Source organism: Hibiscus syriacus, unplaced genomic scaffold (assembly GCF_006381635.1).
Source record: "Hibiscus syriacus cultivar Baekdansim isolate YM2019G1 unplaced genomic scaffold, ASM638163v2 tig00111402_pilon, whole genome shotgun sequence".
In the NCBI taxonomy this organism is placed as follows: domain Eukaryota; kingdom Viridiplantae; phylum Streptophyta; class Magnoliopsida; order Malvales; family Malvaceae; genus Hibiscus; species Hibiscus syriacus.
Genome location: NW_024063082.1, coordinates 855,112 through 867,243, shown reverse-complemented (window position 1 = coordinate 867,243; position 12,132 = coordinate 855,112). Strand labels below are relative to the sequence as shown.

General features: G+C 33.6%; 1 pseudogene; it reads left to right on the top strand.

Moving 5' to 3' along the window:
* Positions 1-6,288: 6,288 nt before the first annotated feature.
* On the top strand, positions 6,289-11,165 carry LOC120161668 (annotated as a pseudogene).
* Positions 11,166-12,132: the final 967 nt, after the last annotated feature.

The window sequence follows — 12,132 nt, the reverse complement described above, 5'->3', positions numbered from 1 at the left end:
TCGTCTTTAATTGCACTAATATCGTTAAGATCTTATAAAAATCATAAGTTCGAGTAGATTTAAGTGTTCTCTGTTTTTAAAATTTTCAATTAATTATGAAATTATAATTTGTGATTAGGGATATGCATAAGAATCATATATTTTTAAGGATAATGTTTGATCGAGTTTGATTTTAGGGTGAAAAATCTTCAATCGACCTGAGGAAATAGTATAGTTATTCCTTATATATACTAGGAATAAATACAACAACACTCTCCCTTTTTCAATTAGGTCACTATTTTACCTAATAAAATAACATTATAAATACTTGTGTCGAAACAAGTATAAATTTTTAATCTAAAAATCATATCAATTTTAGGTAGAACGGAATCTCCTAAATCCGAGTCAAATCAAATGACAAATAAAAGGATAACATGCTGAAATCGACTAAAAACCCAGGTTAACACAACTCATGCTCATACCTATGTGTGATCCACTATCATGGGTACATTCTTGTGGGTCTTAATTAGCTCAAGGGCCCAACAAAAGTTGCATGGAATTATAAAATTCTCAAAGCTTAATTGAGTGATTTTGGTGATTAAACACTTTTTTGTACACCATATACCCAACAATGTGCACTACTAGGTTAGGTCACCCTCAATCTTAGCCTTTTGAAACCCTCCTTTTTCGCGTTTATATAGGAAAAGGCAAACCCTAGCTTTGCACTCTTTATTGTTTTCCTTTGTTTATATAAATATTAAGATCATCTATCTACATCCTAAAACAGGTTAACAGTACATGAAAACAACCCCGTTATTATTAAATTCAAATGTAATCTTTTAGCCCTTGATTTGCTTTGATATCCCACCAATGGTGCCAAACTTGTACTACCTTCTTTGCCTGATGCAATCGAAATCATGATCTAAAGATAAAAGAATAGACTGTCGAAATAAAACATTATACAGTGATTGTATGAACAAAATAAAACAAATCACGACTTAATATCATGCTCAGGTTTTTTTTTACTTCCGAAAATACCATCTTATCAATACAAAAAGCTATTTTTTTTAGTAAAGTACATCAGAGTTCAAAGTGATCATGGAATTTACCAATCTATTATAAAGTGATAATTAATTTTTATCTAACCGTTGCAAAATGATCATAAATTTTATTAAATTGTTACAAGATGGTCATCAAATTTATTGAAAATTTACGCTTATTATAACATTGCAACTATCATTTTGTAATAATTTAATAAATCAAATTAGAATGATGATTTGAGAAAATTTGGTGAACTTTGTTGTATTTTAACCTTTTTTTCTCTTTATATGAATGTAGCCTATGCCACATGAATCAGTTTGAGAATGAGATAATTTCATGCTTATCTAAAACAAGAACATAAATTATATATATATATATATATATATATATATATATATATATGAGATTGTGTGAAATTTTGACCATATCTGATGATAGATTTCGTGGATTTTTTTTAGGATTGTTTGTTAAGATATCCTATTCTGGAAGTTAGATATAATAGACATATTATAGTTAAGGTGGGAAAATATTGAAGGTTATGAGAACAAATAAAATACAAAAATGTCACTTGTGGTAGAGACATTGTTTGCCTAAACAAAAATGTTTTCTTGTAATAATGCACACACCTGACACCTTGTCCTTTTTGCTAGCCTACTTGAACGGGTTTGATATCATTATTTTTTTTATTTTTTAATAATGATGTGTTATAATTTTATAGTGATACATTAATATTATAATTAATTTTTTTAACATTAAGTGGTCAAAATAAAATAAAAACTAAATGTTAAGTGTGATTTAAAAAAAAATTATTAATAAAAAATTAAAAATAATAATTGAGATATTAAATATGTAATTTATCCTTTAATTTAATACGAAAATTGATTAAAAAAATTATGATTTTCGATTTGATATGAATGTATTAATTGTAATAATATGTTATATGTGTTGGTGATTGATCAAATTTTAAAATATGAATATTATTTTCAAATTTTATATAGATTGATATCAAGCAGCAATGTACAGAATATCAAGCGACATCAATTAATAAAGAGATGCTTTTATTTTATGATTCTATAAAAAATGATATTTTATAAATTTATTAAATCTTTAAAGAGAGTGAGAGAAAAAATCTTCAATCATATAATAATATTAATATTGATTTTCCGACTCCCTGAATTCATCTAGAGGACTCTCAGCAAAAAGCAATAATATGAACAATCATATCTCAACAGTTCATATTCTGTCCGTTCTGGCTATCGATGGCTTCTTCGGCGTCAAACCCCAACAGTTCATGCCTCCATGCTTTGGCTTTTTCTTTCGCGCCTACACACACTTCCTCAGATTCGTAAGTTTAACTGGCGCGCTGCTCATGAGGCTCTTCGTGTCGGATGTCGCCTAGCCCACGACGGTGTTTCTGACGTATGCTGCTGCTTATGCGGATCTCCAAATGAAACGGTCTCCCATGCTCTGCGTGATTGCTCGATGGTCTCTCCAATTCTGGTCGAAGCTGGGTTTGATTGCCGGACAGAATCACGAAATTTCTCATCCTTAGGTGCATGGTTAGAGAACATGATGCTCAATTTGACGGTTCAACGATTCGTTACTCTATTTGTTTTGCTGTGGAAGATTTGGCACCGTCGAAATTTATACTTTCATGAAGGACGCTTATTACCTGGTTGGCAATTAATCGCTTCGGCTACTGCCTTCAGTCGGCTTTCTCAGCTGTGATGGCAACGTCCTCTTCGTTGTCATCTCCGGTGCATTCAGGTCTCTCATGTCAAAGGTGGCAGAAACCCCTGGTAGGTACTTTTAAAATAAATGTCGATGGGACTTGTCTCCGTTCACCCGCATCTATAGCTATTGGCGTTCTAGTCCGGGACAGTGCTGGATCAGTCATGACGGGTGAAGCATTACTAGTTGTGGCGACTCGATCGGCGGGTGTTGTTGAAGCTATGGCGCTTTCTCGGGGAATTCGATTGGCAGTGGATTTAGGGCTTTCCTCGGCGGTGATCCAATGAGTGTTGTGCAGCAGCTTCAAAATCATGTAAATGACCGATCTACTATATATTCAGTTCTACCTTCTTGAAGCATGCCAGTTGTTGGATGCTCATCCCCACATTTCTCGTCGTTTTATCAGGTGAGAAGCGAATGGGGTCGCACATGCTCTAGCTAATTATGCAGCTTCCTCGATTACGTCTATTTCCTTTTCCTCTGTAATTCCAGATTGGCTGAACGTTATTGTTTGTGCTGACTTAATGTTTGATTAATGAATGGTTAACTTCAAAAAAAAACCATCATTGATCATTTACGTAGTTTACTTTATTCAATAAAAAGAAAAAAGAAAACTCATTTGAGGGGGAAGTAGAAAAGGGAAAACTTTCCCCTGCATATTTCAGTAGAATTCGAATGAAAACTTTTGAAAGTTTCTGAGTTTTACAAACGATACCCAGAAATCATTCAAAGGAAGAAAGGTTGCTGATTAGTTAAAAGAAAATGGCTGACAATCTATTTGAAGGATTACCACCGCCTTCTCATCACCAGCAACTAGAAGACAGAGAAAAACAGCAAGGGAATCAAAGCAATGATCAAATTTCTTTTTCTTTGAAGACAAGTAGCAGCAACAATAACAAGGAAGTTCAACTTGTATGTGTTGTTTTCACTTCCAATCATACACTGTCGAAAACTATTTAAAAAGTCATTTAGACGATCAGATTAAGATAATGAAATTTTAAGTGTCCAAATTTAAATCATTTCATACTTCAATATGTATATGTGACTTCTCACTTAATATTTAAGTTTCACTGTATGTGAATTTTGTATAGTATAATTATGATATATTGAGTCTTGTCTATAACTATGTTTATTTATAATCGAATATATCTCGGTTATAAGTTCGAATAATCTTCTCTACTTTGCACAGGAATATCCAAATTCAATGATTTCACAGTGAAAATGTGAAATGAATTTCGGGTCGACGACATCAGCTAATTGAAAATAATATATATTTTTTTAAGTTTATATATTTTTATAATTAAATTTGAATAAAATTCATAATTTATTATTTTTTTCAAAAAAAAATTGAGTCCAACCAACTCACATATAAAAAATTTAAACCTAAATTCAAAGACCAAATTATCCAACCTATAAACAAGTCTATTTGCTTCCAAATAATTTCACACTAAGATTAAAATTAAGACCATAAGGAAAAATGAGACACGAGTAGGATGATAATTTAATCGAAATTTAATAGATTTCAATTCGAATTAATCTAATAAGATTAATTCCTTTTATAAAAATATCAAGTTTGAGTCATATCAAATTTTGTAAATGGTGAGGTCGAATATGATTTGAGATTAGGCTGAAAAATCTCTAACTCAACCTGAGATAATAGTATATATATATGTGAAAACTTACTATAATACCCATTTATCTCAAAAATTTATTCTTAATAAAGTTTATATTTTATCAAATAAATATATTTTTTAATTGTATTGGATTAAATACGAGTTTTTATCTTAAAATTTGATTCAAATTTCGAGTCAAATGTGATTTTTCTAAACTTGAATCAGATCCAACTAAAAAAAATCAGATTAAATTGTATTAACAAAAAACTTGGTTGAATTCAATAAGTTACTATCTCTAAATACAAGAGACAAATGGGTGGAAGTAATGTTGGTTTGCACCTCTCTTTTCTCCTACAATAATATATTCCAATTCGATATTTATATTAGACATATAAGTAAATATAAATAAATAAAATCTTAAATTTAATTATAAATATAACACCCGAGTCTAGATAACACTCGAGTCTATGATAATTACAAGGTTGTATATGTTTAAATAAACGTTTAAATATCTCTTATAAATATTATGCTCAAACTCGAGACACTTCAAGACAACAATTATCCTTTAATCATTGAAATCACTTGATTCGTCCACTTAAATAATTATTTAATAATAAAAAGGCATGCCTTAATCTTATCTTCAAAGTTAAAAGCATATTCAATACTTGAAGTGCATCATAGTTAAGACGTCAATACATGACATTATATATCCAAATATTATATATTAGTTACCTTATTTTCTAAATATTCCGCTTTTTTCCCCTTTTCTTTTCTCGAGAGCCAATTAAGCAACAATCTTTATGTTTCAATCTCAAATATTTATGGAATTCAATTAATTTTTAATTAAATATTAATAAAGATGGATGAGTTAAAATAAAGTTAAAAGACTTCCCCCCAAGCAAAGCATCTAATACCAAATTTTATTGCCATTATTTATCTAATTAAAATTTGCTGTTATAATATTCTTATTCTAAAACTCCTTCATAGGCAACAATTTAAGTAATAAATTAGACATTAAACTATAAACATAGGATTGATTAGTATTTTTTTTGTTATTACCTGTACGAATTATACACGTTGTTATATAGTATCACTCTTTAAAAGGCATAATGTCAAAATTAATTCTTACTGTTTTTCAAAATGATCATTTTGACAATTATTCTTTTTTTTGGAGTATTTTTAGCATCAACGTTTTATTTTGGGACAAAAAGTCTCCTTTACAGATGGAAACCGTTAGTTTACACACAATTAACACTTCAAAATAGGAGTATTTTTATCCTAAAATGAAATATTGAGGGTCAAAATGCTCTAGAAAAAAAAAAGAATAAGGGTCAAAGTGACTATTATATCAAATGTTAGGGGCCTTGTAGCCCTAAAATGAAACATTGAGTGCTAAAATGCTCCCAAGAAAAGAATAAGGACTAAAATTATTATTTTAATAAACATTGGGGATTAATTTTGATATTATGTTTTTTTTAAAAACTACACTGTTGTTGAAATTTTATTATTTTGTATTTTTATGTAAAATTTTTATTTTAAAAAATTATATTTTAAAATTTATGTTAAGAATTCATGATTGTTTCTTCTAATAATATAAATTTTAAGATTTGAACATGAATTGTACCATATATCTATATACTTGAAAAAAAAAAGAGTTATGTAATTACATTAAGTGTTTAAATTAATTTATATAATTTATCTTATTTAACTCGAATAAATTATTCTCAACTTAAAAAAAAAGTCAATGTAAAATAAAATACTGACACCAAAATAGCCTTGTGAATACTTATATACTACTTTGAATATTTAGTTTTATAAGACTGAAGCTATCTATATCGTTTGCCGCTGCATGCAGAGGCTACTATAAATATGCAGCCCTTATATCATCCTCGGTCCTCACCTTCTACTTTTCTATCTCCCTCTCAAAGCTTTGCTTCTTTCTTCTGAGACAGATTCAGATTATAATTCTTAAAATAAAAACCCATTTTGCAGTGTGCATTTCGTTTCGTCCGACGTTGGAATCATGAATCTGTTGAAGAAATACTGTTATTGTTTCGCAAAAAAGGAGAGCCCATCAAGCTCAACTTCTCATGATCATTCGTCGGAACCAACGAGTGACTTCAAAGGGCAACCTCGTCTCCCCCGATTCGCCGTCCCGAAACGATACGATATCCAACTGAAACCCGACCTCGCGACCTGCAAATTTGGAGGCAATGTCTCTATCGATGTCGACATCGTTGCCGATACTCGTTTCATCGTCCTCAATGCTGCTCACCTATCCATCGACTCTGCTTCAGTCTCCTTCTGCCACCCCAACTCTAATAAGGTTAAACTCTCAGTACACAATTTTCATTTCCCATTTCACTTAATAAATTATTATATATATATATATATGTGTGTTTCTACCATGGGTTTCTCGTCAGCCAATCACAAGAAATGTATATTTAACGTCCAAAAGTCCATTGTTCTCTCTGGTCCATTTAGCAAGTCAAACTTTAGTCAACTTAAAGAGATACGGGTTAAATTATGTTTTTAGTCCCTCTATTATGTTCAAAATATCATTTTGACGTGTTTCTTTGTGTTGAAAGTGATGCTTTTGAGAGAAATTCACACCAGCATTTTAACTGAATAGATAATAGTGCTATTTATTTGGACTAATTAATGAAATTATAATAGTAGGATCAAACTGTACCAAATTAAAGTGTAAGTATTAAATCCAAAATTAGGAATAGTAGAGGGATCAAAACCATATATAATTTAACCATGGATATACAATCATATATAAAATATAGTTGTCATTGGCTGATTATATCTTAATCAGGTATTTGGGACACCGAAAGTAGGGATTGCTGAAGCAGATGAGATTTTGGTGTTGGATTTCGCTGAGACACTTCCCAAGGGGATGGGAGTTTTAACTATTGGATTTGAGGGTGTCTTAAATGACAAAATGAAGGGATTCTATCGAAGGTATATACATACACATATGTGTGTGTGTATATATATATATATATACACATTCATTAGTTCATATATGAATATTTATTTGATAATATTTTGAAATTCAGTACTTATGTTATGATCACAATGGTGAGAAGATGAACATGGCAGTCACAAAATTCGAGCCAGCTTATGCAAGGCAATGCTTTCCATGTTGGGATGAACCAGCTTTCAAGGTTTTTTTTCCTTTTGAGTTTACACTCAAGATCACGTTGACATGGTTGATTAATTTGCGTTAGACACCATTAAAATCTGTTTAATATGTTTTTACAGGCAAAGTTCAAGATCACATTACTGAATGTTCCGTCTGAACTAGTGGCCCTTTCAAACATGCCAGTGGAGAAAGAACTGAATAATGGGAATCTGAAAACAGTTTATTATAGAGAATCACCAGTGATGTCGTCATATTTGGTCGCTGTTGTTATCGGTTTGTTCGATTACATCGAGGATCATATATCGGATGGTATCAAAGTTCGAGTGTACTCTCAGGTTGGGAAGGCAAACCAAGGGAAATTCGCTCTGAATGTTGCTTTACAGACACTTGGTTTCTATACAGAGTATGCTTTTTTCTCTTATATTCTTACAAGTTGGAGATTGATTGCTTACAATCTGTTCAACTTATTGCGCTAACGAATTTTCTTTAGTTATTTTCACATGCCATATTCTCTTCCTAAACTGGATATGGTTGCAATCCCTGATTTTGCTGCCGGGGCAATGGAGAACTATGGCTTAGTTACATATCGAGAGACGGCGTTGCTCCTCGATGATCGCCATTCTGCTGCTGCCAACAAGCAGAGGGTTAGTACATGAGCTGTTTCTCTCTCAGGATTCTCTTTTTTAATATACGTTTCCCCTATGTTCTTGTTGTATCTATCCGACAAAGTTCCGGACATGAGGACCCTTCAAAGTCCGATAGACAACTGTATCGGGAACTCGCACATAAGTTTGAGTGAATGCAGGTTTCCCCTCCCATATTGACTAGTGTTCTTGGTTGATGTTAAGGTAGCAACAGTGGTGGCCCATGAACTGGCGCACCAGTGATTTGGAAATCTTGTAACAATGGAATGGTGGACGGACCTGTGGCTGAATGAGGGTTTTGCAACCTGGGTATGGTTCGAGTTTCACCGTTGTTTATCATCACTCGGCATTGTTCTTATAACTAATGATTGTTCATTTTCAGATGAGTTACTTGGCAAAAGATAAGTTGTTCTCGGAATGGAAAATATGGACACAATTCTTTGTTCATGAAACCAGTGAAGGTCTTAGGTTGGATGGGCTTGAAGAGTCACACCCGATCAGGTCGATATCACTTTACACACAATTAACAAACAGATTGATATAATTGCTTCTTTGATCTTAAGCATATATGCTTTACTTTGAAGGTGGAGGTAAAACATGCCTCTGAAATCGATGAAATATTCGACACAATAATCTATAGAAAAGGTGCATCGATCATCCAGATGCTTAAAGGCTATGTTGGAGGTCCATGCTTTCAGGTTTCTCTTATCCTTGTTCAGTTGTTTGTTAAATGTGCTTTCAGGTTTTTTTTTTCTTTTCAAGTTTATCAGGTGATATGGCACCTCGATCCTGTCTAGACGTGATGACGCCAATTAAAGTCGTGTAATGTGTCCATGTTACAACAGAATTCCGATGTTATACGTATAAGTTTTATCTGAACTTCTTTAACTTTCTCCTGATATCAGAACTCACTTGCTACATATATAAAGAGACATGAATGGTCAAATGCAAGAACAGATGGTCTATGGGCTGTTCTTAAGGAAGGATGTAATGAACCAGTGGACAGGATAATGAATTCATGGACAAAACAGAAAGGGTATCCAGTTTTGTCTGTAAGATTGAAAAACCAGACATTGGAAATCAAGCAGGTTTAATAATTTTTCATGATATCTCTGCATATGCGTAGCTGTTTCGTTGTATTGATGATTTGATTTTGGCAGTCACAATTCTTGTACAACGATTCCGATGGTCGTGGTCTATGGACAATCCCAATCACATATAGTTGTGGCAACTATGATAGCGAGAAAAGCTTCTTGATGGAGAAGAAATCTGAAACTCATGATATTAAGGATTTCGTTTCCGACATTAATGATCCAGCATGTTCTTGGATAAAGCTCAATGTTGAACAGGTCGGCTTCTTCAGGGTGAAATATGACGATGGCCTGGCAGCTAAACTTCGATATGCCACAGAAAACAAATGCTTATCAGTAACAGTCAGACTCGGTAATTGCGGTTACAGTCATCTTTCTAGCAGTGTCGCATTTATGTTGCTTGCGAATACATCAAATGCTTTCGTAATGTTGTGTTCTGTTCAACAGGCATTCTGGATGATTCGTTTGCACTTTGTATGGCACGTCAGGTGTCCTTAACATCCTTGCTGACCTTCATGACTGCCTATAAGGAGGAACTTGAGCATTCTGTGCTATCTAATTTGATTAAGGTAATATAACGATCTGGGTTCCGGGATGTCACCCTTGTGTTTCTGTCGAAAAAGTCGCATCCCAGTGTGTGGCACAATGCAGGGAATTCTTAAAATCAGATCGTTCAAATTAAACTCGTTTCGTAATCTTTACTTCGATTGTGTTTTCTAGCTAGCCCTGATCTGTGATCCTGAATTCCACAGATATCCGATAAAGTCTTAAGGATTGTTGCAGACGCAAGGCCCGATCTAATTAATAACATCAAACAATTTTTTATCAGCCTTTTCCTGCATTCTGCTGAGTAAGTTACTCAGCTATCAAAGCGTGTAATAACCAAAACGTAACCTGTTCTCGTCACATTGACGTTAACTTTTCATGCAGGAGCCTCGGTTGGGACCCTAAACAAGGCGAGAGTCATCTGGACGCGATGTCCAGAGGAGACATTTTCACCGCACTCGCCATGCTCGGTCATGAGGAAACGATAAACGAAGCAATCTCGAGATTTAATGCTTTCTTGGATGATCGAAACACACCTCTCCTCCATCCTGACATAAGAAAGGCTGCATATGTAGCTGTAATGCAGAAAGTGACCTCATCAAACAAAGCAGGCTTTGAATCTCTGTTGAGAATTTACAATGAAACTGATCTAAGCCAAGAAAAAATCAGGGTTTGAGGTAAAATTTCCTTTAGACACTTGCAGATTATTCAAATCAATATACGTACATACATACATATATATATATATATATATATATATATATATATATATAATAAAATATATTTTTTGTAGGTTCATTGGCATCTTGTCCTGATGAGGGCGCGGTACATGAAGCTTTAAACTTTGCATTGTCGTCCGAGGTATTCACATTCCTAGTTCAAAAGTTAGCTTTTGTCTTTGATTACAAAAAGAAAAAACAAATTTCCTTGCGTTGAATCATGGATGCCATGAAGAACATCTTCCCTGTTGTTCAGGTTCGCAAACAAGATGCAGCGTTTGCACTTGACATTAGTAAAGAAGGACGTGAAGTTGCTTGGAGATGGCTCAGGGTAACAAAAAAGGATTAATTTATGGTTTTGGTCCCTCTATTATACTAAAATTTGGGATGTTGTCGATGAACTTTTGTTTAATTTAAAAAAAATCAGGAAAAGTGGGATGACATTTAGACAACCTATGGCTCCGGGTGTCTATTAACTCGTTTCGTGGGTTCAATCGTGTCCCCGGTTTGTTAAACTTGTTGAATCCATTGCAAGAACGTTGAAACAGAGCATTGAGCAGGTTCTGATCAATGCCAAGTAGGTTCAGAGCATTGAGAAAGACAAAGATTTGGCCAATGCGATCAGGAAGTTGACTATCAACAAAACCTAGAAACTATTCTTTGTTCTTTCGTTTGAGTGAGTTTTTAGTGTTTGATTTGTGGGTTAATTGATCTTGTGCTGTGGTTGCATTTCAAGGTTTGAAAATGGATTTTTTTATTTGAATATTGTAAAATTATTATTATTATTATTGTTGTTGTTTTAATACATGTAGTGTTAAGGAATTATTTTCCTGAATATTTGTAGCTGATAGTTTAAAATTTCTGAATGGTTAAGTGATCCCAGGGGATAAAGGTAGGATAAACACACGGTGGAGTTAGGTTTTTGATTAATTTGATTTCATACGACAACAACAACAACAAAACCCTATTCCCATATGTAATAGGGTAAGGGGGAGGTAGGGTAGTAGGTTGTCCCCCAACGCCAGGTTGAGAGCAGCTTCCGTGGAGGACCTCTGGCAGTCAAAAAATTAAAAATAAAGATAAAATACCATGCATACTTAAATGAATAAATAAAATACGTAGTTGAACAATCTTCATATGCAGTCCTCATATGCACGTCTGTAATGGTAAGTAATCCCTGCAAATAAATCCCTGCATAAAAATATCTGCATATATACAGAAACGTAAGACCCGACCAAAATTATAAAGAGGAAACATGTTGAGCAGGCCTTCATAAATTCCAATGACAGAAACGTATAAAAAGTATAAGTAATGAAATTACTACAAAGGCATTAAAAGAAGACAAAGATGATACACGGATGTGACTCGCCCTACTCGGCTATCCTGGTCTTAAGTCGCCATAATTTCCTATCAGAGGTCATGTCCTCGGTAAGGGCTAAATCCTTCAAATCAGATCTCAAGCAGTCTTCCCATTTCCGCCTTGGTCTACCTCTCTTTCTGGTACCGTCGACTGTAATCGACTCTACCCTCCTAACCGCATCCGATGGTTGTCGTCTTTGGACATACCCAAACCACCGTAGTCTTCCCTCCCTCAATTTTTCGGATACAGGCACCACC